General features: G+C 47.1%; 1 long non-coding RNA gene across 1 annotated transcript in view; it reads right to left on the minus strand.

Annotated features, from left to right (window-relative positions):
• The window catches only part of LOC107052235, a 77,816-nt gene that overhangs the window by 25,547 nt on the left and 25,375 nt on the right, over positions 1–26,894 (minus strand). The window contains exons 3-4 of the long non-coding RNA XR_006931754.1: positions 4,703–4,828; positions 3,897–4,069 (exon numbers count right to left, since the gene is read on the minus strand). This is a non-coding gene — a long non-coding RNA (uncharacterized LOC107052235). The remainder of the gene's footprint in view (positions 1–3,896; positions 4,070–4,702; positions 4,829–26,894) is intronic.

Consider the following 26,894-nt stretch of genomic DNA (forward strand, 5'->3'; position numbering starts at 1 on the left):
TCTGTGTCCCTCCCAAAGCACAGAGCCAGAGCCTGCATGCACCCAGTTCTGTGGGAGCTCTGGAAAAGGGCAGAGCTGAAAACTCCACTGCTGCGCAGCCAGCCCCGATGCAGCCCTTCTTCCCCTGAAGCCCACAGCACTTCAGTGACAGACACTCTCCTTCCCCATCCCAGGGGGCTCTACCAGCACTTTACTGCTGTCACTACCAGAAGAGCAGGACATTCTGCTGAAATTGCTCTGAAAGCGTCAGGGAACCACGAATGAATGTGCTAACAGTGGTATTTCTTTTGCACAGAGCTGCCATGTGTTCAGGCTTTCCTGGATATGTTTTTTTCTCCTACCAGTTCTGCCTGGCAGAAGCAGAGGGCTCTGAACACCCACCCAGGATCCCTGGATGTCCAGCAGCCAGCCTGCAAGTAGCAACTGCTGGACTTTGGAAATACTTGATTTACATACAGAGGGATCAGTCCTACACCACGTGCGTGACCCTGGGAGACTTGAGCCTGCTCTGTGCTACAATAAACCCAACTGACTGCACACACACGTTAGGTGCTACCTGAAAACACCACACTCACCTCACCAATAAACAGATTTCTGCAAGTCTAACCACTTCAACCTGACTTCTAACAAGATGTCTTATGCCACAGCGTATCTGTGGGATGCTGTCATAAATCTGCAAAGTTCAGCAAAAGCCCAGGAAAGGTATCGTTTCAGATGAATGAAAAAGGTCAGCCAAGAGCAGCACAGTAACACAACCAACCTGACCATGTGAGGCATTCGTCAGATCTTGTTCCTGTGTGCTGCCCTCAGATATGTCTCTCTGGACTCCCATTGGGCCATCATGCCTCTAATGATGCCCACGTACAGAGACATATGCTCTGCTTTAGTTAAAATTGACTTCCTGTCATGTTATGCAACTGAGCTCTACTCAGTGTTATCTTTTGATTGACTCCTCCACTGTTCCACTCCCAATGCATTTATCTGAGGCCAATGACAGCCAGCAAATACTGACTACAACACTGCTCTTTGGCAGCTCATTCTGGCAGTGTTTTCAGGCAGTTTGAGAAGTGGGTGTCACTTACATTAACTCACTCTAAAATGCATATAATCCCTCCTGCAAATTCTAGGCCATGGATTTTAACAGAGTTTCCAAAGTAGGTGTGAGGACTGCTCTGGCTGTGCTAATTTAGTTCCTATTGATTTATCTTGTCTCCTTTCACGACAGCAAATTGTAAATACTTCCTTTGCTTCGCTCAGTGTTTGCTCCCCACATGACAACTCTCTAGCATTGACAGAATGTGTTAGTGAAAAGCACCTTGATGTCTGTTTTCAATATCACAGAGACGGAGCCATCAAGTAGTGCCAATCCTGCTCCAGGAGAGCTGCCTCATCCAACCTCTCCCTGCTTAGGAGAGCTGGGCCACGCGACACAAAGGCTCCATAGTGAGACACAAATCAATCCTCACAAGAGGTGAAACAGACCTGTCTTTAGGATGAGATGCAAAACTAAACTACTGACCCATCGTGGCCTTTTATACCCCCTATGGCAGATACTAAAGTTACAACCGTGAATTTCTTTCTCTGAAGTCAGGATCAGTTGTTGCTGTCTTCTTTGGTCAGCAGCAGACTGCGCCCTGCAGCCAGACTCCTGCTGCACTTAGTCCTTTATGGGTCCTACTTTAATGTCTAATCTAATTTTGTCTTCATTTAGATGTAGCTAAAAACTCTAGCAGCTCTTGTTTTCTCTCCAGATGAGCCCCTATTTCTATAAATGGAACAGACACACTTTTGAAGTTGTTTCGGTTTAGAGACGTAAAGGAGAGCCTGGTGCCCAGCCTCACCCTCTCCCATCACCTTCCTCCAGGGCTTTGCACAAGGCTTTCCAGGTAACATTCCTGGTTAGCTGGTGGCTAAATGCCTGTATCCTTATTTCCTGCAGAACTCTGTGGCACCTGGAACCAACTCTGAGCCTGTGCACAAAGGGAGAAGTGGTGTCGGGAAAGCACGTGCTGCACTGTGCTCAGCAGCCAAGGGGTCCATGCAGAAGCTGAAGGCTTTACATCAGAACCCACACAGATGGAAGCTGGGAGGCAGATGGAAGAACACGATCTCCCTCTTCCAGCAGCAGAAAACTATAATGCAGCTCAAACCACATCAAGAAATCATGCTTGAATTCCTGTTCTCAGGAGTCATTTAGTCACCAACCTCCAAAGCTGCTTAGGGAAGCAGGGAAAACCAGGTCTGTAACTTGCTCTGAGTAGTGTGGCAAAGAAGTGGAAGTCTGTGGTGTACCAGTGTGATTCAGGAAGACTGACACTTCATTAGTGTGAGTAAAGGCATCACCACCTAGTCTTTAATATGCATGTTTAGCTAGGTCCCAATCCAGTCATGAGATCCCTGTTGCACATGAGGAAGGCCTGTGTTCCAGTAGCTTTTAGTCCTCACTCATGGTACTTTTTGCAGACATACCATGAAGCATTCCCTTTAGGGAGGGGAATGCTTAGATGTATCCTATAAAAATCATATGCTTTCTCTTCAGTCGTAACTACACGTTGCACGAGTGTTGTTTCTTAATTAACAGAACAAGCAACTTAATCTTTATAATTACACACCTTGGGACTAAAGATTGCTATAGATGCATTTTGCAGCAAGGCTTCCTCGCCTCCTCCACTGGGAATTCCAACATTTGCCTCTGAAACAGAGATGCTGGGGCTGGCATTTGCCACACTCAAATCCACAAACCTCTGGTTGTGTCAGTTCCTGAATTACAGACCTGATGTCTGCAAATGATTGCTTTTCAAGGCGAGGGCAGCCACCCTTCCGAAGGCTGAGAAATAAATATATCGTAAATCCACATATGTGGCTTTCATTTATGAAGATCTAATTGAATTTTGTTCTGTAATTTCTCTATGCAGTATACACACGCAGTATATATTTTTCTCCTTTTCTTTTGGCCATAAATACAAGCAATACATCATATAATTCTCTTCCTCTGTAACGTGCCTGGTTTTTGTGCTGGTAAAGTAACATCTTATCCTTCTGTAGTCTGTTACAGTGCCCTATAGAATTTTTATTGTATGTTACGGTCTGGTTTGGAGATCATCCAGCAAAGCTATCTGCTTCCTTTTAAAAATAAAATAAAATACTGTATTTTTCATAGAGTGTATAAAGCCATGCAGAAATCCAAGTGTGGAAAATAAACATTGCACTGCCAATACCAAACATTTAGCAGGCCTGTTCTGGGCCACAAAATCATGAGTTTGCCTTACAAACCTTGAGAATTCAAAGAGAAGTAATTTCAGGTTTCCCCGACTTGCCTCTTTTCCTTTCAAAACTTCTTGGTTGTTTTCAGGCTATTCCATACAATCAAGGAGTTGACAATTTACCTTCAATTTTAAAGAATGCTGAAACTTGCATTTAATTACAGGATTTGAGGAACCAGAGCTTTCAAAAACAACTCTAACAAAATTGGTGGTAAAGCTGCCAAAGCTGGTGCTGCTGTAGGCTGAAATCTGGTACCTGGCATAGGGCTGACACATCCTCATCCCCATTAACCCTCACCACTGAGATGCAGACAAATAAGCGGTGCTGTGACTGACTCCAACGTCTACAGCTGCTTCTCTATACTTCCCTTTGGAAACTCCAACTTTCTGGCTTACTGCTTGTCAGACTTTCTGCTACCAAACCAAACCAAACTGCTCCCTCAAGCTGAGAAACAAGTTCCTCCCAGCACTTCTGAATGTCATTTTGAAATATGTTCATAACTCATTATTGGCAAAATACACAAGCAGACAGTCAGTGCTTCTCTTGCTCACACACATGTTCACCCTTTGACCATGCTGAGGTCAGTGCACACCCACCCACTGCTTTCAGAGCCCTCTGCATCGTGCCCTTACCTTGCAAGTGCCTCTGAGCAGAGTCCCAAAGAGCCCTTCCAGCCCAAATTTCCGGGGCTCAGCATGTCCTGCAGTGCAGTTACCGCTGTGTCAGGATCAGGGCTCCAGCATCCCCTCATCCCAGGGGCAAGGTGTGACAACAGACCACCAGGATGGGATTTACAGCATTGGCTCTGGTTTAGAAAAGAAGGGAAATAGTCAGGACGTTGAGCTATTTTGCTCTGACATTTGCAAAACAAAACATTTCAATTTTCTGTGTCAAAATGAAACTTTGTTTTGACTTTTCAAATAAAAAAGGCTGAAAACTAAAAGAGCATTTCAAAATAACATGAAATTTTGCTTCAAACTAAAATGTGATTTCCTTTAGCAGGGTTTGAGCTTTTTTGGCTTTTTTTTTTTCTCCCAGAACGCGCTGATTTAAAGATGGTTCTGATCAATCTCAAACAAACACTGCTTTTCTCCAGCTTTTCTGCATAACTCTTACACTGAAATTAGCTGCTCTCCCTGCTCCTGTGGTACTCCCAGTCCCCAGTGGCAACTCACAGCCTGTGGATCCGTGTGCTGGTCCAGTTCTCACGGGCAAGGTCACACCTGTACTTGCTTAAAGGAACAGCAATGGCCTGATAGCAGTGAGTGCTGAGTGAGGCACTGTGCACGGCTGGGACTCACCATGGGATAGGAGCTGCACAAGGGGATTTTGTGCTGTTTTATATACAGGGTGGTAATTCCATATGTGGAATTACCACGTCTGCACAGCAGAGTTCTCAGTTATGATGTTTGTTAAAGAACAGAAAGGGGCAACGTACCCTCTGAGGTGCACAGGGAGCGCCCCTGTGGGGACTGCTGCTGGGGAGGGCTGCGATGCGTTCCCATCGGTGCCGACATCCTCAGGGGTCGTGGGATCGGCCTGTGCATGGAACACTCGGGCTTCCCTGGCAAAACAAAAGCATTTCACTGCAGTCAGCAGAGCTGGACAAACAAGCAGAAGATGATGGATTGTCTGTTTTCTTCAGCCCAGCCCCAGGCAGGACTCAGGGTAACAGCACTGACAAATGTGAGCGCCAAGTACTGTGCCTTGGCTCTGCCCGAGGTGCATGCAGCCAGACTTCACTGGTGCTAAGAGAAGCACTAAATCCTGTTCAGAGCAAGGCACGTCGCTCACCACTCCAGGCAAGGCTGTTTTCAGTTTCCCGATTCATTTTAACACCAAGATTTGAGCACAAGATCATTTTTCCCTTCTCTCTTTCATGATGGTGAAGGAGCTCAGGTACACCTCATCTGCTCAGCACTGTCAGCCTGCAGTTCTTGCACATTTCCATGCTGGGATCATGGGAATCATGCAAGAGCGTGTCAGCTCACATCCAAGCCCAGCCAACATCATTCTGCAGCTCAGGTCTTCTCAGAAACAGCTTTGGTGTGCAAGGCACTGATTGCTTCACATCTGATACATGGTCTGAGACTGCACATCCAGAAACCAACTTTTGTCACCCTGAGACAAATGCTCAGGATCCAACCCTGCAAATGATGCACAAAAGGAGCCTCGTTCACACAGGCAGCCCCACAGTACATACAGGAGTGCCTGGCCCCAAGCACAGATCCATTTTCAGATGATTTGTTATGAAGTGCATTAATTAAAGGGCATCTTTCACTGCGGCATTTGTTGCCAGTAAACGGGCTATGTGTAGCAGTGATATGTTTCAGTGTTGACGTGTAAGGGTAGCATTGCTTCAGCAGTGATAGGGAGGTGTTGATGGGATAAAGCCCACCCTCCCGTACCTCCATTTCTGCAGCTGCAGCCACGCCAGCCAGTTGGGTTTGTCCCTTCCACAGTCCCAGTGTTAATGCTTAGCAAGTGCTTAATGACTGTAATGGGAGTGCAAAGACCTCACTTTGTGCTAGGTGCTCAATGAAGTAAAAGACAAACCTTGTATAAAAGCAACACAGAAAAAGGCAGGTGGGGAAAGGGAGATATAGGGTCGGATCCATTTTAGATGCCCAATTCCTAGCAATAAGTCACCCAGATTTTGAAGGGTGAGACACGGGGGCAAGTGAGGATTACTCCAGCAGCTAACAGCACAGCTCCCACAGCCATCACGAGGGTCCCTGTGTGCCCTGCAGGGCACTGTGCCCCGTTCCATCAGCTGCCAAGGGCCTCTTGCTCCAAGAAAAGAAAAGCAACGCAGTTCTCTGTACACTCTCACATTTACATCAGGTCACGCTGTGAGTCAGTGTGACACGTGAAAGGGCCATTTTGCAGCACGGTGCTATGTGCCATAGAGACGTGATCAATCACACAAAGCAAATAACCAGCTCCTACAGCTCCCAGCTTCAGCAAGGGCAAATGTCAGCCCTGTGCCAGGAACAGGCCCACGAGCTTTCCCACCCACATGGGGCAGAGGCTTCAAAGGAGCCCATGGGATCTTGCAGGAGATGGGCCCTAGGAAAGAGATGGGCGCAGCAGCTTCCAGTGCCATTTCTGCCTTGGAAAAGCAAAGCGAGTCCTGCCCAACCTTCAGGCCAAGGCAGGTCAGCCAGGCTGCAGGGCTCCGGAAGCTGTCCTAATATTTACCTGTGCTCAGGGCACTCACAGAGTCACAGTGTTCAGTCACACATGGTGGCTAAAGAGCCCGGGATGCTGTGAGTCTGCCAGCCCAGCCCAGGCTCACACTGTAGCACCAAGAGTGGGTGAGGAATCACGGAGAGCCAATATGCAGTGGAGAACTGTTTGGGAATGACTTGCTGAAACAGCCCCTCAACTCTACGAAGATTCTGTAAGCAGCACTGTAAACAGCTTTCCTCCAGGCTTTAACCCTCGTCCGGTAAAGGGAAACTCACAGCTCAAACAGATCGCGAAAACAGGGAAAACAGCAACACGAAGTGCCACAATCCCCGAGAGCAACAGATCTTTATCCTGTGCCCAGGCAAGGACTGAACGCAAATTTAACGGCAGAGGCTTCGACAGCCGCTCGGGCAAAGTTTGCTCGCCGGGTCCTCGGGGGAAGGAGGCAATGCGTGGAAGCCGCCTGCAGGGAGCGCAGCCTCGGGCGCCCGGGGCAGGCAGGGTTGGCTCAGAGCGCAGCTCTGCGGGCTGTGCCCGGACCCCGCTGGCTGCTGCCTGCCCGGACTGGGCTCAGCGCTGCTGGGCTGGCACACAAACCGCCCAGGGTTTGCCGGGGTTACAACAGGCGGCAGCCACCCCGCTTCCCAGCGTGCGAGAGGTCCGACTTGTATCCTCATAACCTCTGCTCTAAACAAAGCGGCAACGCTATTAAGTAAGACAAAAGCCAATAAAAAATCTGGATGGTGAAAGAGCCCATGTGTGGGGAAAACGCACTGTTGACCCAATAGGGCAGGGAGCAAAATTGCAGTTAAGATCTTATCCCGAGACAGTATGGATTGCCCTGATTTGTGGCAACACACTTAAACCTCTCCGCCACAAAAGCTCCTTTTCTGCAAGACACAGCAGAGCAACGTTGCAGCAGGAGCACAGCAATACGCGGCTCAAGGATTGCAGGGGTAAATCCTCTCTGGGGAGGAGCCAGCGCTCCAGCAGCACTTAGCGATGCCAAGACAGAGCTGCAGCGCTCTACAAAGAGCTCTCTTGCTAATTGAGCAAGTGAAGGCTTTTTGGAAGAAAAACAAATAGATTTGCAGACAGGCTAAAACAATAAAGGGAAATTTAAAATGCTGAAGAAAGCGACCGGAAAGTCAACAATAGGAATTAAAATCTCAGAAGCTGTTGCCTGCAAACAGGCTGCAGAGGCTGTGCTGCCAGAGGGACTCACAGCCTGTCCCTCCTCTGTTCTGGTGTGCATTACCTGCATGGGAGAGGAGGTGGCTCTGCAAGAGGCTGCAGGAATCAATGCGGTGCTTCAGAGAGCCATAGATCAGCAAGCATCAAAGCCAGAATCTATATTGAGGACTTAAAAATCAGAAGTGTTGAAACTAAGCACTTTCCTTGGGGAGGAGCCAAACGCCAGGGAAAGGCAGAGCTGGTGGGGTCTGAGCTGTGGGGAAGCACAGGGCCTGAACGGGAGATGGCTGTGCAGCACGGCATGCAGCCGGAGCCCCACTGCCCCTGGGAACACCATAGGTTATGGAGCTACAGCAGAGACTTCTTCCTAACAGGAGAACGCCAAATCCATTCTTCCTGTGGTTCAACCATCTCAATCAGCCGCAAGCCCACCGAGCCACAGGGTTGGGTTGTAAAAGCCCAGGCTGCCAGGTTTTGTTGTGCTGCTGGGTGATGGCTGGGGATGGGAGCAGTGCTCACAGCCTCTCCGGCACGAAAGACCCCACACTCCATTACGTGCTGACATCCAAACTCACCTACATAGGAACCAGCCACCAGGAACAGAGCAGAGCAAATCACATTCTTACAGAAGAGATCCATCTAGCAGTTGGCCATTTTCTCCAGCACAAACCACAAGCCTTTGATGGATTTCCAAGGAGGATTAAACCGTTTCTCAGTTTTGAGAAAAAATCAGGGTATGCCTAAAGTCATTTGCAGCACCCACGTTTAAGCAAGATGCCCGAGCGTATGCTTATATCCCTGCATTTCCTCTAATGTCAGAGGACATGAGCTCCCTGTGCCACTCACAGCACCCAGTCCTCAGATGCCCCTGGGATGGAGCCTGCATTCCCCAGCCACAAAGAAGCTCAAGGAGCTGGGTGCCAACCTCATGGAGCACAGTGAGCAGCGCCAACCTTCCCAGCCTCCAGAAGCAATTCCTTAATCCAAGAACCCACCTAGATCCTGCTCCAGCTGCTACATTAGATGCTAATCATTCCCGTGATGCTCAGTTCTTCCTGACACCGCAGTGAGAGCTGCTGCCCATTGCATTGCTGCAGTGCTGCCAAAGATGCTGCAGTCGAGGGATGATTCAGTCTGCTTAACTCAGACCTTCTCACACACTGTGGGCCAGGTTCACACGATAAAATCCAGAGCCATTCCTTTGCAATGACACTAGTTTTAGCTAGTACTGAAAACTACTGGCTTATTTCATCAGCGTTACTCTGGATTTACAGCACTGAAAATGAAAGAAAAAACTGAAATTGCCTATCATTGTCAGTTAGTGGGGTGTGAATTTAAAGCAGAACCGTCACTGAATTCCTCCCCAGATTACAGCAGAATTGGAACAAAGACACGGTTTGCTCTGGATTAAAATAGCAGGATTTGGGAATGTGTACTCCAGAGCATCCTCCTCTTCTGTTGTTGTAACTCTGGAATAGCACGAGTAACTGTGGAGGCTCAGCAAGATGGCCCTTCCACGCTGACCTTCTGGGCATCAGGGAGACTGCTTCCCACCTCCTTTCTTTTCCAAACCCAGCTGACTCTCCTGAAAAGGGTTTCTGCTCACAAATATAGTGTGAAATCCTATAGGGCCCACCATTTCCTTTCAGCATCAGCCTTTATTGCTAAACTCTTAATTTATTTAAAATGGGAAAGAAAAATTTGTAGGAGTACAGCAAGGTTTTCCAAACATGCTTTCCCCATGAGTCAGGGGCCATCCTTTGTACTGACACATCCTGCAGGCTTGCACTAACCTGTGGGCAAAGCTGGAGGTGAGCACAGCCCAGACACATGAAAGCATGAAAGACCCCAAGAGAAACCAAAGGGAAAACTTTGCATCCCAGGAACAGCCCTACAGGACACACCTTCCCAACTATTTTTACTCCCAGGATTTCAGCACGCTGCTAATTCTGCTCCACGCTATGAAAACTGCCTACCAGCTGGAAAGCAACTCCCTGCCGCTGGACTCAGGGTTTTTGGAGGAGCTCTGAAGTCTCTGCAGAAGCTGCAATTGCAATAATCACAATCACCACTGCCCTGTGGTGCCCTCACTGCACTCCTGCTGATGCTGGGAAGCACAGGCATGTCGGAGCCTGAGGGGCGATTCCAAGACAGGTTGTGCACTCACACACAACAGCTACTCCTGCAAAATGCCACACCTGGACATATTTATTCTGGAATAAAATGTGACTTGATACTATTTACTGTATTCCTTTGGACAGTTTAGTTGCTTTCTCTTAAGGTGGATTAGGCTAACACAAGCCAACGCCATTTATTCCAAGAACCGTACTGTTGTTATCCCAACAACTTACACAGGAATACTGAGGATGGAGTAACGTTATTCCTTAGTTATAAACATAGAAAAGCACACATTTAATTGCATACGTTAATAACAGTATATGTCACTTCCAAGCACCAAAGAGCCTTCCTGATGAGGATGGCTTGGGTGAGTACCTGTGAGTAAGGCTCCCTCCCCCAAAGCATCACCACCTGATCGGGAAGGCAGGCAGTGATTTTCCAGCATCTTGGGCTGTGATTATAGGACGGCGTATCAGCCCAAACATCCTGAATGCTCTTAATTAAACTCTAAGGGTAAAAAATTAATCACCATAGGTACTTTATTATGCACGACCAGTTTAAAAAAAAAAAAGAAGAAAAAAGATCACTGAAAATTTACATAATGTTGAACTGAAAATTATTTAGCAGTCACATTGGGACTTAGATAATTATTAATTATTTATCCTGTCTTTCTATCACCAGGGAGGAGCGGGCGGTGCTTTGCCATCAGCATGGGGGATCTCAGGAAGGGGCTGCACTGCTGCATTCCTGCCCTCCTGCAGCAGCCATGCTGCACACCCTGCAACGGCCCTGAGCTCATGGGGACTGCTTCTGCTGCCCTCCCCACAAATAGCTCTTTATCTGACTCCAAAAATACCTTTACTAGTAATATATAACACACACTGTATGCTACTAATTAATCTCCAAGACAGACTTGCGTGGAAAACACTGTTCAGAGTGCTGGGCAGGATTATAGGCAGGTTTCTCAAGCAGGCAGAGAACGTGATGGGACAGGAGCTCCCATGCAGGTACTTGCCCTGCACGGCTCCCAGGACAGCCCCACTCAGCAGCACTGCCTCCTGTGTAGGGCCCAGCTCTGCCACTGCTCTGGGATATCCCCAGCACTTGTCTTGTTTCTGTGGGGACACCCCAGACCTGTGCTGCCGGGAAGGGACACTTCTATATCCTGAGTCCCTTCAGCCAAGCCCCTGCCTTGCTGCTACGTTGAAATAACCCCTCTCAGCTCTGCATGTATAGTCCTGACTTCTCCCAGGATGCCCACATGGACCTCTGCAGCCTCACCCAGTTGCTCTCCCCTCTTAGGAGCTCCCACCAGTGCCTGCGATGAGGCAGGGGACACTGCCACCAAGGGGCTTCTCAGAAGCCCTCCCAACCCTTCCCCCTGCCCCAGCACACGCCAGGACACCCCTTGGAGGCCCCTGCCAAGCACACGCATGGCGCTGGGGCTGTCAGGCTGTGCACGAGGTGGGTGCCCATCCATCACAGCATGGGATGTGCTGCAGCACTCACTGAGAACAGGAGTGCATCCACTGCTCTGTCCTCAGTGCCGATATATCAGCCCAGGAGAGATCCCTCGATGCAAAGACAATAACCCGCCTTATCAAATCACCACTTTAATGAGCCAAGATTGCAAATAAGAGACAACCATGTGCGATAATGCCTCGGTACAAAACCAGATACAACAGAATACGGACTGCCATGATCTCTGCCAAACACAGGAGGCGGTTTATACAGATTTTCCTTAACAACAGTTACAGCAAACGTCAAAATGCACCTCAACATTTTGAAACTAGGCTCCAAAATCAGCCTCCTAAGAAAGTCCAGGAGCACCTGGTACTGGTAAATAATTACCCACTGCACTGCATTTTAAGGATAACAGCAGTGACTGTGGCAAGTTATTGCACCGTGAGAATCTCTGCTACACATTTCATCAACTGCAAGAAATTTTTGGCCCATGGTAACATCAGCAGGAGATCAGCCTGGATGCTCCTCGCTCGTCCTGAGCAGCTTCCAGACACACACCGCATGGAGTAACTCCGCTCTCCATTCCTACCAACACCACACCAAGAAGCCAGTCGTACATTCAGAGCTACTATGCTGCTCAGAGCCCTCAAGAAGTTGAGCAGTCAACTTAAGGAACATGGAAGGCTTTACCATCAGTGGCATTGACCTGCTTGGGTGGTTCAACACATGGGCAGTTTCACTTCTAAGTACCTCTCGTTTCTGGTCTGTAAGTCACCAAAGCAACAGCACGCACAGGGACTGCGTTCTGACACAGCTGGAACCTCCCCTGCCGCTGGATGAACATCTCTGAGCTCTTCCAAGTAGAACCAGAGATAGCAAGGTAACACCATAAGGTGACTTACACATAATTAAATCTCCTCATCTGATAGCCCAAAAGATAATCCAATTCATGACTCGCAACGTGCCCATGCAAAAATGTGACTGGGCCAAGGCTCAAACAGGAGGAAAAAACAAAAAGAGATCTGGAAGCTAAGACTCCATTGGACCTGAGACAGGGAAGAGATGGTGTTAGTCTGTCCTGTATGTATTTATACATCAGCCTTCAGAGAACAGCAATGCTCAGTTGTCCTCATATATTTGTCTGCCTGGGGAGAGGTTTCCAGTTACACAAATTTACAGCCGGGTGGTATTAACAGATCTGATTTCTTGAGAAAGATAATGAAGTCCAGGCAAGGAGCAGAAATGTCAGTACGACAAGCTGATCGCTTACTACACCATAACTTAATACATCCTGTGCATGTTTGGGAGGATGTTTTTGATGAACTAGCAACCTAAATTAGCAAGGAATTTTTAGCATGTGCCTGGTCTTCTCATACGTCAGGTATCAGGATTCACCTCCGAGGGGAGATCATTCCCTAAGCATGACTCCATTGCTCTAGCATTACGATTTATGACTGCAAGGTGCTTGGAGGGATGAGTGGAGAAGTGGAAACGTCCACGATTATTCAGGGAAAGCAGATGCTATCGGACAAGACTGCACCATCAGTTTCCAGATCACACAGCTCTCTTCTGAACAGGACAGGAGAAACCACAGCCAGAGCTGTCTGCCTCTCAATGACCAGAATAACAAAACACAGACAGAAATGTCAACGTCCTGCTCTCCAAAATGCAGAGGACAGGCGTGGAGTGATTTGTAACACTCGTGATCCCAGACAACTGAGTCCTCCTTTTGTACATCCCTGCAAGATCAAGAAGTGAGACTGGTGACTTTTCTCCTCCAGCAAAGCAAAAGACTCTGCAGGAAAACATAAACATTGCGACGGTGGATCACAGTGGGATGAAATAGAATGGATGACATGAGCCTATTGGCAGTCTGAAACAAAACTGTGACAGAAGAAGGCAGGTTTAGGCCTCCTGCTGTGTTATCTTACTGTAGTCAGATCCTGTTTACAAGACCAGTGAATACAACAGCTAGAGAAGTGAAACTGTTTACTTGTAGTAAACTGCTGATGCTCATAGCTTTTGCTCCATGTGCCTCTCATGTTGCTTTCCCATCCTTCCAAATATAGTCTCCTGTGATAGCCAAGATCTGGAAGGCTTTTAAGCAGGAGTCTGTTCCCAAAGGGCAGTGCGCAATGCAATTTGGCCTTTGCATATCACTGGCACTCAGGATGGAGAAAGAAATAATCTTCCTGGAGATTAGACAGAAATCTGTACAAACTCAGAAACAGGGAGATTGATTGCTGGAAACATTACCAAACCTGTGTACCATGTGAGGTACATGCTCATGCAGGGTGTTACGTATGTGCACGTGTGCATCTTTATATAGCAGGCATGGTGGGCGTATGTACATACAATCTGCCCAGAATTTCACAACTTAACTGGGTGGAGGGCAAATAAAGCTGTTGTGTGGAGGGAACAGAAGGATCCTTCCATTTCTTCTATTAACTGTATAATTTGTTAATTTTCAGTGACCTGCTGGCTCAGTGCTGGCCTATAGCTTTCAACTCTGACCCAATCAGTGATTTCAAATCCCGATCCTCTTTTGTAGCCATGGGAAAGTCCACAGACATCCTTCAGATCAGAGCTAGAAGGAAGCAAAATAAGGTCCAAGAGCCATAGAGAAAGCAGAGGCCTAAAGACAGAAAATAGCAACAGAAGTGACAGGGACTGAACTGCATTTTATCAGCACAGGAAAAGTACTTTGGGTACTGTCAGAGCCCACAAAGCTGCCCATGCACTGATGTGCTTTGAGCTCCTTGTATAAAGTGCTGAGTAAAAGGCTGGTCCACTGAAGTCCATGGGAGTTTTGCCATTGACTTTAATGGTAGTTCCAACCCTGCTCTTTTATTTCTTCTGCTGTTAACACTGTAAAGACCCTCACTAAGTTAGGAAGTGGAAACATGCCCAAGGCACTGCTAGTGATGAGCTGCATGTCTGTAGATGGTCACTAAACTGTAAATAAAGCTGTAAGTCTTTGGACTTTGCCCACAGAAATGCTCTTTTCTCCCCCGACTGAAAATTCAGGTTTGATAGAGAGCAGGGAGAGCACACTGACTTCTAAAGCCTCCCGGGGCAGACTGACACGGAAGACCAAGCTGATGCCAGGAACACAACTAACCGACTTCTCTGTCTTAGAAAGTCATTTGTGCTAGCAGAACGACAGGGTATAAAATGTGTATTAGCAAACATTAACATTTCTGACAGCAGCTGACAGAAGGACAGCTGACAGAAGGACACGCCAGAGAACAGCTCTGGGCCTTCAGCTTTTTGTTCATTTCCATACAGATTTCTGCTGGAGATGAGCTGACTTGGTTTTGGTTTATCTCCTGAGCCCTTTCCATGTCACACCTCCCATGTCACCGAGCTCTCCAGGAACCTTCCAAATTCCCATCAGTTTTACAGAGAAGGCATCACATCTCTGAATTTTCAAGGGAGAGCTGGAGCTCATCAGGCTGATAACTATAAAACATCCCTTGCAGTCTGGGCTTTCTCCTGACCGACTGCCTTCCCTTCCCCACGCAGCAGAGGCAGAGCAGTGCAGCAGCTGAGCAAACACAGGCCGGTGTGCTGAGCTGGGAGAGCTGATGAAAGGCACGGCTACACCCCAAAGTCATGGAGCACAGAGGGAGATTGGAGGGTACAGCACACCTGTATGAGAAGTTTGGTTTCGCGCTTTAGACAACAAAGGTGTCAGTAATCACAGGATTTTGATATTTCTAAGAGAGAGCAGAAAAATGCAGAATAATGAGGTCTGACTTCACTCCTAAAATGAGCCTTTCTTCTCTGGTCCATGCTGCAAAGTCACCCAATTCCAGGCCGTGTCACTCAGAAAAGGAAGCAGCATGGCTTCATGAGCTCTGCCCGACGTCACGCTGACCACAAACACCCCCAGAGCTCTCTGAGAGAACCCTTCAGTATAATGCGAGCTGTACACAGACCTGAAGACACGCAGGTGTTTAGATCTCCTAATCTGAGCTCCAAATCTCACTCAGAGCCATCTTTTGGTTCTTCGTGCATCTTTTGATCTAATCCTTGTCCTGACTTGTATCGGTGATAACGCCACTGGCAACAGGTGAAGTCAGGAATGTGAGAACAAAGAAACGTAGAACAGACAGAGACCATCCAGGCCATAAAGCCCAGCTTCCTGAAAAACTTATGAGCCTGGAAACTCTTCTCGTTCTTCTACCCACTTCTATTTCATCAAATAGAAGTTTTTAGATTGCCCTATAAGCAGACATGTACAGACATTTTCCACCCAATGAATGAATGGCCGTTCATTTAAGTCCAAAAATCACTTTCGCGTAAATGAGCCTAAAATTAATTTTCATCTTCTAGATTAACAAAAACCAAGATGTTGTTAAAAAGCATTTTACAAGGTTGATGCTGACTTAAGTTAGCAAGTGCCAGAGTAGCTGACACCTCACTGCCGTGCCTGGAACAACTGCTACCCCCAGCAGAGCTCCTCTGATCTCCCTGGCCTTGCACAGCAGCCCTGCTCCTGCCCATCAGCCACCCATTGGAGAGAGCACCCAACTCCCTGCACGCATCTGCTCAACAAACAGCAGAGCTGCACAAAGGAAGATGAAATAGGAAAGGATGCACTCTCTCAATACCACCAGACTCAAGACATGAGAGGAACAGATACCAGAAAGGCAGACAGGAAAAGCAGCATCTATTACCATTCACTGGGTACACTGTTTTTCAGTACCACTGCACATAGAACACTTGTTCCTGCTCCTGCCGAAGTTAAAAGGAGAATTCCCACTGGCTGGCCTAAGAATCAGGCCCACTATGTATTTTAAAAAGGTAGATCAGCAGCTTTCAAAGGCTCTGGAGGGTTTTCATAACACCGCCTAATTAATTCACAGGCAAATAGATTATTTCTCTGGAGGTGAAAAGCAAGAATTATTTAAAAGCAGCCTTTAGGCAAACTACCAGGGAATAAGAAAAATGTAACTACTGCTTATGTCAGATTTCATTTTCCAGATCAAAAATTATTCCATCAGCTCCTTCTCTTTGTTGTGAGTCTTAAAAGGTGTAACGAGAACCTCCAAGTGCAGGAAAAGCAGCTGCTCTGTGCAGCTCCAGATGGCCATGATCCACACTGTAATGCACTTCTGCTAACAAACGTCTCCTAAGTGGGACCACATCAAGGCAGGGCAAGGCAGCACAAAGGGGGAAGCGCCTTCCCCTCATCTCCAAGTCTTTTCTGCAAGGGGCAGAAAAGCTTTTTTCATATTGAATTATGCAATGCAAGTGACATTACAGGTCACTGCTTGACATAAGTAGGACGACTGTAACCCCTTAGCCTAATATCTGCGTGAAAGAATAATAAGAGACCTAATGCAGAGGTCTTGTTTTCTGGGTGCCACGAGTTCGGCTTGGTGGGAAAGCACAGCTGCAGGTAAAGTCCCACAGAAGGTCAGTAACAGTGCTGGAATGAGTCAAGGCCTTCTCACTGCCCTGCTGACAAACGCTGCCTCCAGATTTGCAATCGCTGTAGTTTGGCACAGATCTGCTGAAGCAACTGAAACTACACCTGCCTACACCAGCACTGGTTTTGGCTTGAAAGGGTGGGAAATGTTTTTAGAAATTACGTCTGGAACAGCAGAAGACCAAAAAGGCATTAAAGTCTCAGGTCCTACTGGAAGTCAATGCAACCAAATTCTAGAATATCTCTTCAAAGAAGCCAGCTCAGATGAGAGTGATAGGAGAGCTCTCACGTTAATACATCACTTAACTGATAATTTAGAAAAGCTTACTTAGTATTAGCAATATGTGTAAGAGGTTTGTGCTTCTTAATCCCACCTAAGCCTTTTAAGACACTGTGTTTTTTAATTGCAGGTTTTACAAGAAGAGGGTGTTAAACTCTGTCCTACACAAAGAAGAAAATGGTGCAGACTGGAGAACAAAGGACCCTGTGAAAAGCACAGCAAGTCAAAGACACAGCAAACCCTTTGGGGCCTGCTTTGTGGCACTCCCATGCCCTGTGTGGGCAGTGGGGAGGAGTGGAGGCGCAGCACAGCCTGGTCAGACCCTGCCGGGGTGAGCAGAGATGCTGCAGCCAACGTGAAGGGAGGCTGCTGTTGGGGCAGCAACTCCAAGTGGGGCAGAGCCCAGGATATTCCCCCAGACAGCTCTGAGTGATAACTGCAAGAACAAATCAAGCAGATGTAAGATGACCAACAGCCAGATGATCAGCCAGAAAAGAAAAGCATCTCACCAAAGCATCAGCAGCAACATTATTTCTAATTTGCTGCAATACTGCTGCAGTGGCTCTTCAAAGCCGACTCTCTCTGCTTTGCCTTCAGGATGTGGGAATCACTCCTATGCAACAGGAGTGGTAAAAGTCTCTGCATTATTCAGCCCCGCTATCCCATCAGCCTTTCTCCTCTCCGCACACAGAACAAATTTCCCCCACAGCAAAACCAGTTTCTGGAAACTCCCAGGTTGGGATAACAGCACATCTTTGCTCCTGGCACAGCGGAGGTGATGGCTGCCACTCCCCTGCCAAGGTCTGGGTTTGGGGGAACTCTGCTGCCGAGCTGTTTTTTCTTTTGGGGGTGTCAAACAGCAGGTTTGAAAATCTTTAAATATTCAAACTTGGGCTTAAGCCAGTCAGATCCAGAAAGCACTCAGAAAACAGCAGCATCTGAGAGGGCTGGCGCAACCTCCTGTTTTTCTGGGATGCCCTCCAGGTACCTGAGGACTGTAAAGCACAGAAGAGGGGAGAGTCAATAATTCACGCTTTTACAGGACAAGATTCAGATAAGCCTGAGCAAACCATGCACTCTGCTGGGGCTCAGCTGTTCCAGTCCTTACATATTTTTGGCTGGCGGCTCCTTTGAATTCGAAAGGAAAATTAAGAAGCTTGCTGTTTTAAGAGGTTTTGCAAATCTCCTTCCTTTAATTCTCCTCGTGTACTCTATATGGGTGTGTTCTCATTACAACTAGGAAAGACCTGAAGATCTTGTTTCCAGGCTCTTCGGAGTGGGGCAGATTTGAATTCAAGTCACGGGAATGTGAAAACAAAAAGGGTAACACTGAAGGATTTCCTTACTCCCATCTTTCCCCAGACTTTACTTAGATCTTGGGGGTTTTACTGATTTCTGTATCTTTTCACAGCTACAGTGTCAAAATTGTATGCAATTTTAACGTACTACAGACGATATTTACACTTCTTCATGAAGTCATCTAGAATTGAATGCATTTACTACCTTAGGTGGCCCAAAAAGACTTAAGAGCTGACTTAACGTCATGGTTGGTCTATATGATAAGGCAGGCATTATGGCAGCCACCGTCAGAACTGTGTGGAGTAGTCCAAGGGAGATTCGGATGAGGCCATTTACTTATGATTATTTTATAGCCTTCACAATGAGCACAGCAAACGTAATGCAAGCAAGGACTCATTTCTGTTACATTCAAGAAAATGTTTACGTTGGCAGAAAATGTATCTCTTCAAAGCCTATTAATGCAGCATTACAAAAGGCAGAACAGTCAGTTCCTCAAACTGGAGCTCAAACCTGTTTACTTTGATGAAATAAATGGTTAAGGGCAACGAGGGGTGCAGCAGCATTGGACAGACCAATACACCAAGCCCGATCCTACGAATGCTTCCTCTTATGAGGAGGCCAAAAATCAAACTTGAATGATACTAATCTAACTTAAATCAAACTTAAATGACACTAATACACACAGCAGCTCTGTTCTTTCCAGCGGCAGCTAGAAATAAAATTGATCAGGCTGTTTGTCAAGGTGCAGCCTTGCAAAACACAATGGCATAAGCCTAAATAACACGTAAGTAAATAACATTTCCATTAAGTTTTTCAGCTGCTTTAGCCACATACTGGCAGTCACGCTCACTAGGCAGAAAATGGTTGTTTTTTAATAGGCTCTTCTGAGAGCGGCAGGCAGCAGGGACACTTCCAAACCGTATCTTAGTATTTTATCAATCTCAGCCCCCCTTGGGTGCTTTCTGGACCAGCCGTGCCAGGGCAGACACTTGGGCTGGCTCCAGGCAGGACAGCTCTGTGACCGTGCTGCTCCCAGCAGGCAGCCGGAGCGTCTCCGTCCTGCATTCCTGACACCAGGACACCACTCCCATGCTGGGACGAGCACGGTGCAGACATCCAAGCATGTTGCATGGAGCCAGCCTGAATAGGAATTGGTGGCGCTGAGCCAGAGCTAATAAGGCTGGCGGGACCTGAGCTGACTCCTGCAGTCATGAGTGCAGGGAGCCAGGTCAGGTCCAGCACTGTACCAAGGCATTACCCTTCCCACAGCACGGAGAGCAGCTCAGCTCCCACAGAGCTTACTTAGCACCAGTTAGGCTAATATCACACACAGTTGTCTGCATATTTTACGCTGCTCTTCCCAGAACTCACATTAGCCAGTTTCCTTCCTTACCTGAACCATCCTGGCATCTAACATGCAGTGGTGAGCTGGCTGTGTGAAATTAATTTATAACAAAATCGAAATATTCTGTGAGTTGCGGCCGATCTGTAGTGAAACAGTTTGCAACCAGATGGTCAGACTATCACGACCATTCAGCCTGATCTGCTGATTAACGTGGGTCACAGTTCCTTCTGGTTGGTAGGATTTGTTCTGAGAGCTACTTGGCCAGCACAGCACTGGGCCAGCATTGTTCTCCATCACCTGTGTGGTGACTTCAGCAGTGCAGCTGAGCAGGATGGCTCTTTTTCCAGCATCACAAGACTCAGAGAGGTACGGTGGGCCTCAGTGTGCTGGGATTCAGTGGGAGCTGTGGAGGGCCACCACCAGCTCCAGGAGCTCCTACTGCCGGCTCCCATGGGCAGGGGGCTGTCACAAAGTCCTGCCTCCACTGGCAATGAAATCAAGTGGAATTTTGCTTAAGTAAGGGCTGAGTCAGTCATGAGTCAGGACTCGTGGACTTGGCCCAAAGCATACATACATTTAAAAATAATTGCCTTGAGTGCTTGGATAAGTTTTCAGCAACAGTGGGGAGATGTGAATAATTTTGGTCCAGCACAAAGATCAAAGAATGGTGAACACATCCATGCTACCCAGCCTTGTGGGCACTGTCCAGCCCAACCACAGGAGCTGTTTGCTTCCCAGGGTGAGAACCTCAACCCATGGGTGTCAAAGAGTGAAATCATAGCTACTCTTTGATGTATTTATATGGGTGGAGACTCCAGGTCATGCAATGAAATGGGATTACTCACACCCTTTTGTTCCCAGGGATTAAAGCCTTTATCTTCACATTCTCAGCAGGAATATCATAATGTTTTGGGAAAGAAACCTTAAGATCTATACCAGTTACACACTGCTGTTCTTTTAAATATATATGATATGTGGTTAGCCTTCAGGACAGAATACAGAAGCATAAGAACAAACAAATGAACTAACAGTAAAGGATAGAGTACAACCGAACAACTGAGCACAGTCTATCAGTATGGGCCCAATCTTTTTTTTTTTTCCTCACTCCCACAGAGCACTCATCACTTGTAATCATATGGGAAAACTGCACCAGCAAAATAACATATTGTTAATATTCCTATGTTGATTCTTTTCTGCCTGTGATATCTTGCCCTAGCTTGAACTGCCCCAGGCACATCTATTACGCTCATCCAATGGATACGGCTCCTTCAGGTTTGAAGGTAATGAAGAGATCCATTAAAGCATTTGCCTGCTTGGTACCAAGTTCACATCTTAAAGGATGAGCATGACCCCAACATACAAAGTAGATTTAGAAGCCAGAAGAATAAGTCAAGCTAACAGGTATCAGCTACTCCATAATAAGCGTCTTAGTGCTTGTTCTGACCTCTTGGCAAATGCAAAGTAAGCCAAAGTAGACTTTCCCTTCCACAAAAAAGGGGATAGCCACGTTGCTTTTACTGGGGGTATGAGTATGAACAAGGCAATTACGGTGAAGCAGCTAGCATGCAGGAGCTTGCTATGCTCAGGTAATTTGCCTGCACATCAGAGCCCTCAGCACAAGCAAGGCTCAGAACCAGCACAGATTGTAAAGTGGGGTCAGAAATACACAACCTGGGCAGGCACAGCTACAGAACCTCAGCACTGCTGTCATGGGTTACATAGAAACCTTTGTGCTACGCATTGAATTCATGGTATGCCATTTGGCATCACAGTAACTGACATAACATACACGTGTGACTAACACACACACAGGTTCATTAGCAGCTTGGAAACTCTCCTGTGCTAAGAGGAAGAAGAGGTGAGTACCACAGCACACTTGTAGGAGTGGAAATGGTGCTTCGGTTCAGGACCAGATAAACAGATATCTCTGTGGCAGCCCATGAGAATCCCAACAAGATTTCCCTCCAACACAACTGTTTTTATCTTGGATCTTCAATTATTTGTTTAGGCGACATCCCTTTGGGATCTGTCTTACCTAGCCAGAAGTGGCATGCCATAGAGCAGCTATTAGAACTAATTAGCGTTACTGGCCTTCAGCATGTGCTGTGAACCAACTGCAGAGTGCTAGGTGCTGTACAGGTCAAAGCAAGGAACAGCCATGCCCCAGAGGATACGCAGCTAAAGCGAGCAAGCAGTACGTGTCAATTCACAGGTTTAAAACATGCCTTACAGTGCTTCTCAACCAAATAGCAATGACAGATACAAATATCTATTTTAATTCCTTATGTCAAACCATGAGGTGAGCATCCTGTCTCCGCTGCAGGAGAACACAACGTCTCGTGCTCACAGTCACAAGGCAAAGTGTAAGCAAGAATCTCAAGCACACCCTGAAGCAGAGAAGGCAAATTCCAATTAAAGACTATTCAATTTAAAAAACTTATCACATGTCTTTCTGATGCTATTTTTTAAAAACGTTCAAGCATGATAGCAACGTGGTGAAGTGCAGAACAGGTTGGAGAACACAGACAAAGAAAGAGAGAGCAGGAACTGCCAGTGAGGAGAACAGCGCATCCCGCAGCAGCCACGCCATGGGCACTTCAATCTCTGCTCAGGATTTTGCAGACATATCTAAGAGAACCTTAATAAGGGATTTCATGCTCTGTTCCTTCAAAGGATGACCACAATTGCAGTCATCTGCCATCAGTGCAAACCACTGACCATAGGCTCAGAAAAATGCTTTCACAGAGATCCCAATGAGAGCCTCTCCCTCATCCTGCCATCACTTGGTAATCAGGGTGACCCAGTTGGGACTGAGAGGGCCAAGGACTTGCAAAAGACTTATGCATATGCTTAAGACTGAGCACAAGAAGAGCTCCAGTGAAGTGAGGCACATTTATGAGCGATTTCATAGAGCAAAGCTGAACTCTGCAACTGCTCGGCATTTCTGCTGATTGCATCTGCATCAATAAAGGAATTGTTTTGCTAACAAGTATCAGCTGGGCGTTACATGGGAGGGAAAGGTGAAGACGTGAGAAATCAGGATGGAAAGTTGGTTGCTGAAGGAAAATCAGGGACTGAAGAAAGAGTGCTTGGCTCTTCCAGCAATTACAAAACCTGCCCAGCTCCCAGAAGGGAGAGCTCAAGTGAGCAGCCTGCCATAGCTGTGCTTCTAGTGCTCACAAAGGTCAGCCTGGCCACGGGAAAGCGTGGGCGCAGCCCAATGCCAGGCATTTGTTTAGCTTTAAGAGTCATTTACTTCTTTAAAAACCAATGAGAAGTAACACAAAGCGGGAGCACACCGGGACTGCGCTTCCTGCAGCACAGAGCACGTGGAGGCCTCCAGCTCATGAGGAGCAGCCAGGCCTGGCCTGTGCTCCTGACCTCCTGCAGGCTTACCTGGCCCTGGAGGTCAGTCGAGCAGGGTGAGCTGAGAGGCTGATTTATGGTGGGGACACAACAAGGTCCTGAGCCTAGGGGTGGCACTGGGAGCTCACCAGCTGGGCCAAGACTTGTGGGTTATTCCTGCAGAACAACCACAGATCAAAGTTCCATTCCTCAGTTTCCCCCTCAGTAAAGTGGTATTGATCTTTAGAGAAGTACTACTTGAGATATGCTCATATTTCAGAACAGTGGTAACAATGCTCTGCCTGACGGATATGTATGTGCTGCAGGTCTCTGCAGAATACTGCTGCAATAAGAACCACAGTTAAATGAATACGCACTGTATGCAAGCATCTGAGCTGCTGCATATGGTCAGTTAGTGGAAGGGTGACCAGGCTGCAACAGAAATTTCTTCTTCTCCAAAGGCAGGGAGCCAAAAGACCAGCAATTACCAAACAATGTGCAGACAGAGCATCGCAAGCATTCCTCATGGGAAATGTAAGCCTCTGCTCCAGTCCTCGTGTGATGGGCACTGTGGGCAGGCCAGGACCACGCAGAGCCATGGGGATCACATTTGAACCCCTGAGCCCCAAACTGGGCCCTGTTCCCCACAGGAGTGTCCAGGGCACACGGGACAGCTCTGAGCACAGCCTGAGCTCTGCCCTTGGCTTGCAGCAGCAGGGGCTGCCTATCCCTCCCTTCTGTACCAACATACCAAGTGGCTTCTTCTCTCTAGGTATTTTTTAAAATGCATTTCTGAGTGCTATTATTTTTACTTGTCATCTGGTAACCCTAGAACCTGGCCCAAGACCTCCGGAACCATCCCAGAACATGGCCTGGAACCCCAGCTGGACCCCTGCGGTCCCTACTCAACTCCAGCCCTGAACCCTGGCCCCTCATCACCCCTCCATAAGGCTGGCACTCAGCACAACTAGCAGCCAACACAACTTCTACCCAAAGAAGGTGGCACAAAAATACATATCAGGCATAGGAATGAGCACGAAACCAATCAGGCAGTGAGAGCTGAGCAGCATCACCAGATTGCACAACCATGTATGTGTGTACATACACTCACACACGTATCTACATACAATTTTCCCTTTTCCCGTAAGGCATTTTATTGTTTTGTTAATTCCCAGGATATAATCTGTTTTGCATTAAGTGGGATGTTAAGCATCTAATTGTCAAGTGCTGATAAGCCATGGGAAATTTTATGACAAGATAAGCATCAGCTGAATGGAGATAAAACACTTCAGATGCTAAGGTGAGATTCCAGGTGAGATCAGCCTGCACACTTGTGAATACCAGCACAGAAGGCGTGCCAGGAGGAGCTGCAGAAATGCTACAGGTGGAAATGGACAAACTGAGGAGCTGAAGATCAGAATCAACTGCTACCAACTGCTCCACATTCCCAGCTGTGTGGGGCACTGACACTTTGCACCTGGACTGATGTCACCATCTGGGAATGGCCTCGAGTTTCATGCATTTGATGTAAAACCTGTCATTTACTCCTAAAGTACCACAACACCTACAAATACTGTCAAGTACCCAGAAGTACCATAACACAGACTGTAAACATGTTTTTTTTGCCCTCTTTTATCTCTTCAAATCAGACATAATTTGCAGCCTGGCCCCAGCTTAACAGCTAGAGCCAGTCCCTTGCCTTCCAGCCCTGCCATGAGCAGCTCATGCCCTTGTAGGTGAAGATGGGACACTTCTGCAATTCAAACTGAGCTTATTGTCAGCCCAAGTAACTGCTCGATCTTATGAATGCCAGCATTACCTTCCGCTTCCTCCTGTCCATGTCTGTCACACTATCCAAATGTAGGCAGCGAGGTCTGAGCACAGACTTCTCACGGCTGTGGCAGTGGCCCCAAGGCTCTGTGAGTCAGCACTACCACACACCGACTACCAAGACCCAACATTTGGGTGTCACTCTGTTACTCTGGGTATTGGTCCATTGGTTTTATGATTACATCTCTTCAGTTATCAGAAAGCTGTTGTCCAGAGCAGCATAAGCACAAGGGAAGGAAAACACATACACTCTGCACTGGCTCTAGAGTAACAGCTCCTCCATCAGCCTCAGTGTTGCATCAGCTGGCTCTTACTTATCTCCATGACCTCCTGCTACTTGCCACTCTCTGTCACGATTTTGGAACAGCAGATGCAGAGATTGGGTTCTGTGATCCTAACAGGCTTCGAGCCTTTTAACCTCAAGCACTGTTTGTTTTGCTTGGCACGTCCTCTATGACTGAACAAGAATGGGACTGGCTCTCCAGAGAAGCCTCGTGGTTAGCTGCTTCCGACCAGAGCCTGGAAGTGACAGTGATCCTGCCTCACCCCACAGACCTCTGACAGTCCTGCCTGGAGAAGCTGCACAGGTAAAGGAAAGGTCTTACATGTTCTGTGAAATTTGTGAGCTTAATGGGAGCTAAAAGAGAGGAGAAACATACTCCATCTGCCTCTGGCACTGTGCTTTGCTCTTCAGCCGTAGCACCTGCTGTCAATGGACACAAACAGACTTTGCAGGGCACCCAGCTGCTCCAAAACAAGCACCTAACACAACCCTCCTGCACCTTCAATCCACCAGCACAGCTGGCTCATACCCCAGAGCTTAGCACGCTCCTGAACTGCTGGAACCAAGGCCTCCTCCTTGCAACTCCTCCCCCCTCGAGGTTTTGCATCACACAAATGTCTATTCAGTGAACAGCTCAGCTGAAATTATCTTTTCCTACCCTCTGGATTGCTCGGACAATTTTCTCGTGCTCTCTGAGACTGGTGAGGATTTCTTTCTTATTTACGATTCTTTTCTGTTTTGTTTAAAAGATGACTATTTTCAGGTACCTGAAATTTCCTGGTAATTCAGTGTTAAAAAGCAATTGGCAATAAGCTCATTTCTGGTACCAAAGAAGCCTTCCTCCCCCCTCACTTTCTTTTCTTTTCTTATGTTTACTACAGAAAGTGGGAAAGGAAGCCAAGGAGGAAAGCACTGTAAAATTTCTACATAGTTTAGGGACAAAAGCAGTTGTCATTTCAAAGGGTATTTTTACACTTCATCGTTTCTCAGGTGACTCTATTATGCACAGTGCAAGCCAGGTAACAACAGAAGTGGTCTTACATTGCACGTAAAATGAAGCTTACATTCCTGGCAGAATCAGAGCTGTGAGCCCTGCCTGGGGTTGGGCACTGGTGAGTCAGCACTGACCATCACTGGAAGTTCAGCAGCTCTCACCAGAGCTGAATCAGGCCTAATTGCATTTTGGCCTGGTAAGTGAAACACGTTTCTGACAACTGCATTTTGTAGCTTGGAGTTATTTTTTTGTATCTGCTCTGAACAAGCTTCACCTGTCTTTTTGTCAAAGACAACATCTCCCCACTGGCTTCTTGACCTGAAATGGATTGAATTTCAACACTGAAGCTCTTTGAGCTCATATCTTGTGAGTGTTGCTTGCAATTACTGTAGGGATCTGGGAGACTTTTGACATGAAATCCTTTGGCTCCAAATCAGTGTTTTACAAACACAATACCTTTTTTTTTTTCCTTCCCTTTTTTGGCCTGAAGGTGGAACGTTCATTCTTTGGGTTAAAAAGAAACAAACAAACAAACAAACCCCACCACTATCCACTACTAGTAAGAGTTCTAGTACATTGCTATAATATATATATATATAAAATATAATAATCATTTAATGTAGGATTGAGAACTGCCACAGCAAGCTTAGCATGACTTGTTTACTGATTTGAAGCTACCTCTACATAAACTGATGGATCACCCCAAGTGCTGTTCCTTAACAAGCTGTGGCTACCGAAAAGGACTGCTACTACATTAACTAATGCATTAGAAGACATAATCAATTCAGATGACAAGGCAATTTCTTGCTGGCCTTCCTTTCACAGTAACATCTCTCCTTGCTCCTTCCC

This window comes from Gallus gallus, chromosome 18, assembly GCF_016699485.2.
Source record: "Gallus gallus isolate bGalGal1 chromosome 18, bGalGal1.mat.broiler.GRCg7b, whole genome shotgun sequence".
Taxonomy (NCBI): Eukaryota; Metazoa; Chordata; class Aves; order Galliformes; family Phasianidae; genus Gallus; species Gallus gallus.